Here is a 4,716-nt window from a genome sequence, read left to right on the forward strand (position 1 = left end):
TGCAGAGGGATCTCTGAGCAGCTGGACCTTGTGCTCTCACCCCATAAGGCTCCTTAGCTGTGAGCAACTAAAGGAGATGCAGTGTCCTGAGTTCCTTCTCTCACTGGGAGGAAACTGGGTCTGTCCCAAAGGCTTTGACCAGGGACTTAGGATGAGCTGCCAGCTCAAGGCAAAAATCACTTCCTCAGAGCACTTAATCTCCACCATCTCCTGTGCTTTCGGGCATCTCTCCTGCTTGTTTTACCCAGATCACTGTGTGAAGGACCCTTCTGTCTTGCTACTTTCCTGCCTAATCCTCTCTCACATTCCTCTCCACACCTGCTCTGACAGGTACAAGGTATTTTCCTTCACCGTCAAGTCCCTCCATGGACAGAGTCCCTTGTACCTGCCTATCAGAGTCTGCTCCCACTCTTAGTCATTTTTGCACTTGTTTCCTTCACTTGCCTCTTGTGCTTTGAGATTTTTTCTATGCTGTTCTCCATGCTGGGAGGTAAACACCAGGGCAACAATCCTGTTAACCTCTGCCAAACCTTCCTCTGCTTCATCCTGCTGCCAGTGAAAACCTTGCAAATGCTTGAGGCTGAGCTCAGCACCAGTCAGTACATCAGCACTGTCCTGTGGTTTCCACGGGTTCCTCATCTGTGCAGATATGTGTGTACTTCACCAAGGAGCCAGTCCATGGGGCCTCCAGAGTCTCCACAATGACTGCACAGCTCCTGTCACAGGACAGCTCCTGTCACAGCACAGCTCTGCCTCACTGTCCAGAGACATCTCCAGCATCAGGAGGCACCGTTCCCATCTCCAGTGCATCTGTGACAGGGTGCTGCAGCCCAGCAGTGAAAGGGGAGCTGCTCCAGAAACTCCTCCCTTCACCATCATCTCTGTAGGAGAGTTGACTGATGATTTCTCTTTTGCCATTTGCCACTTCATCTCTGAACTCCTGCAGTGGCAGATTTTCCAAGCCTTCCAAATGTTTTGCTGGACAGAGCCATAGGTGATATCCTCTGTTACTGGCACTACCTCTGTTCAACCAGGAAGCTGGATGAGGGACCTCCAGAGTGTCCTCCCAGCCACCCGCCCTGTGCCCTGGTGACCTGCTGTGTACCCTCACCGTGGCACATGGCCCATCTCCTGCACGTCACCCCACAGGCCTCTCTTGCAGGAAGTTTCAGGCCCAGCTGTGATGAGGAGGCTGGGCCAGGCAGTGACAGGGGTTTGGTGTGTCCCACGCTGGAGGGACAAGCCAACCCTCCTGCTGTCTGTGGGGCACAGGGGCCGAGGGAGGCCAGTGGGTGTCTGCGCAGCAGAGTCTGTGTCACTGAGGGTGAACATGTCTCCCAGCACCCCTGCAGGAGTCCCCAGCCACCAGCACCTGAATGGACCAAACCTGGACCAAACCTGGACCTTGCTCTCGGGGCTGGTGGTAGCTGCTGGGTGTACAGAAGGAGGAACACCAGGCTGTGGGGCACGTCTCTGCTTCTTCACATTCCTCTCACTGCTGGTTTCTCCCGAGTATTCAACCGGTGTGTGCTGCTGCCTGTCTCAAGTCAGCTCCTGTTACCCCTATCTGCAAATATTAAACAGTGTCTTCACTATTGGAGAGACACAGCACAATGAGAAAAAATATCTTGTGCAGGATTTAACATCTGAATAAACCGAGAAATGTTAGAGCCTCCCACTCCATCCCCTTCAACGGCCTCTGAGCCTTGCTGAGAATTGCCTGAAGCACCCAGGGGCTCTCCCAGAGCTGGGATGTCTCTGGGCTGTCTCTGAACACTTCATGTACGGCCCCAAATCACTCAAGGGATTGGTCCTGCTGTCATCCAAAAAGGTCACAGTACTGTGGCTGCAACCCAGAGTACCACAGGCCAGGATCCAGCCAGTATTTCATTCTGACCAAGTATTTGGGGTTTTTCTTCCCATTCATGGCTCAGTGGTCTTCTTTCTCTCCACAACAAGAATCTGTCTTAGGTCCCCATAAAAGATTCCCTGTTCCAAACCTCCTGCTAGCCCAGAGAGTGGTTGTTGTCCCTGCAGCCAGGAGTGCCACGAGGAACCAGTGTAGGGCTTTTGTCCTGACCTCTGGGGAGCTGTGACACTCAGACCACGCACAGAGCCTTACACTTCTGGAAAACACTCCTGGTTTGATTTTTTTTCCAGGAAACAGGTAACAAATGAAATTAAAAGCTGAGACTTCGGTAGGAAAACAGCAAAGTGGTTACCCCCAAATTTGAGTTCATCCGTTCATGGTGCTCAAAGAGACTTCTGCACTTGGTCCCTGGAAGCCTTTCCATGGCACCAACTCAGATACCCCTGCCAGAAATTCACCTAAAATCACTTTTCCATTATCATCCAATCTTTCAACCTCTTCAAGAAGCACCATACTAGTCTGACAAACTCTGTTTCCATAAAATCATGTGATTGGTCTTAATTATATTGTTCTATTTTAACTCCTCACTAACAGAGTCCAATAACAATTGCTCCTTCAATGTGACTCTGGAGCTCAAACAAGACAGGGGACCTGGGGCCTTAGAGACAACCTGTGCTGTCTGCTTCTCTTGCATCATTGTGGCAGTAAAGATGCTGCAGGTCACTTCATACCACCCATTTGCTCTTAAACAATGTCTTTGTTTTCTGAGCATGCCCTCGGTGACAGGAATCCAACCTGCTGACCACACAGGCCTAACTGCACCTGGAGCATGGTGGGGATGGAGGATAAGGCTGGTCCATCCCCCTGGATGTGGAGCCCTGCAGAGCCCCGTCCTGGAGCAGGGCAGGCAGCCAAGGACAGCAGGGTGTGGGCCTTGGGCGCAGGAATGGCCAGGTTTTAAAACCAGAAGATGCAAAAACGAGCTCGAGAGTCAGAGACACATCCTCATAGAGGTACAGTCAATGCTCTAACTTTATTCCAAAAATACACACATTATCAAGGGTCCTACAGGGTTCACACGCTCTATTCTAACTTTCTGTTGGTTACATTTACTTTCACACACTATATCTATAACTTCATTGGTTCTACTAGCCAAGGCACATTTCCAGGCTCCCCCATCTTCTGGTTTCTCACACCCTGGATAACAACCTCCTTCCTTGTTTTCCTCTATGCAGCTTTCTGATATCTGCTGCTCAAGGACACACATCTGCTGCTGGAGAACAGGTCCCTGCCGTCCGGCACGCAGGTCGGATTGTGCAAGCAGGCCTGAAGCAGAATGTTATGTCCTGCATCATCTAAGATTCTTTCAACAAGGTTTGCCCTCTCCCTGCCTTGCAGAATGACACGTGTGGTTTGGTGTTCATGAGCAGATGCCAGCACACAAACTGTACGAGCGAGTGCAGCTTCAATTATAACCTTGGTTGTACACTGCTGAGTCACTGTCCTGTGGAGCTGAAGTTTAATTTCCCTGGCCTCAGTCCAGATATTCTTTTTTTTAATGGGAATGTGGAAGGAATTCTCATCAGTCATGGCTAAACTATGCAAAAGGATGGGTATGAGTGAGGAGAAAGGGGAACAGAGTGGGTTGGGAATGGCAGGAGCACGGGGAATGACTTGCCTGTATGCTGGTGTCCTGCAGTGCTGGGTCTCCCACCCTCCCATGATAAAATCCATGGCTGCAGAATGACAAGGAATGGACTTCACTTCTGGACATCACGACCTGTGCAATGCCTGAGCTGGATGGGACAAAACCCACCTCCAGTGCCCAGGCTGGGAGATGGAGGGAGGGATGCCTGTGTTTATCAGGTGGTGAATAACCCCCCGGGGGAGTTTGCAAAGTAGCTCTTCCCTGTGAAGTCACCCAGTGCATCTCCATTTTGGAGGATTAACTCTGCTTGGGATACTTTTGTGGGGCTGAGCACTGCAGGGATCCCTGTCCTGGTGAAATCTGCCCCATGTGTACCTGTGGCTGCTGTGTCCAGGTCAGGACAGCTCTGGGATCATGTAACCCACACTGGTTTGACTCCTGAGCTGGGGGTCTGTAGCAGAGGACAGAGTCTGTTTGAAAAGTCAGGGGTCATCAACCAGAATGAGTTGTGCTGGTGGGGGGATGATGGACACAGGCTTTCCTCAGAGTTTGTTTCCTGTGTTGCCATGACACAAACATTTTCTGCCTGTTATTGTCACTGGCAATTATCATAATTGTTTGTTGCGAAGCCCACATTCCAGGGCAGAGCTGCTGAGCTTACCCAAAGCACACTTTGCAGCTCCAAGCCTGGCGGGTGGGATGAGACCCTGTACTCCGGGGAATGTCAGAAAGCTCCATGTTTGGAGGGAGCAAGGGGAAAGTTAACTTGCAGTCAGAAAGCTTGGTTTAGCCCTCAAGCTGGCCTGGCACTGCCAGGACCCAGAGACTCAGGCTGCTGTAGCCTCATGCCACATGTGTGATCCTTTCTATCAGTCCCACTCCAGATACATCCCTGGTGTCTCCTTCCCACACCCTGGGCTGCCCTGGCCCTCCTATTTTGTCCCACTGGTGGGGCAGGTAGATGCTGCAATATCTGCTGAAATAAATAGTGCTGGAGGAGCTGGAGAGGGGAGGAGGCTGGTCCAGCTCCCCCAGCCAGCAGTGCTGGAGGAAGCGGATTGGGAGTGGCAGGAGTGGTCCCCGTGGTCCTCATGGGCACTGCAGCCCAGGGGGTGGGGGCACTGACTGCCCTTCCCTTGGCCATGTTTCTGTGCTTATGGAGTTGGGAGTGGGGCAGGACCAGCCTCTCCTCTCACAT

This window comes from Chiroxiphia lanceolata, chromosome 24 (genome assembly GCF_009829145.1).
Source record: "Chiroxiphia lanceolata isolate bChiLan1 chromosome 24, bChiLan1.pri, whole genome shotgun sequence".
NCBI classification, from domain to species: domain Eukaryota; kingdom Metazoa; phylum Chordata; class Aves; order Passeriformes; family Pipridae; genus Chiroxiphia; species Chiroxiphia lanceolata.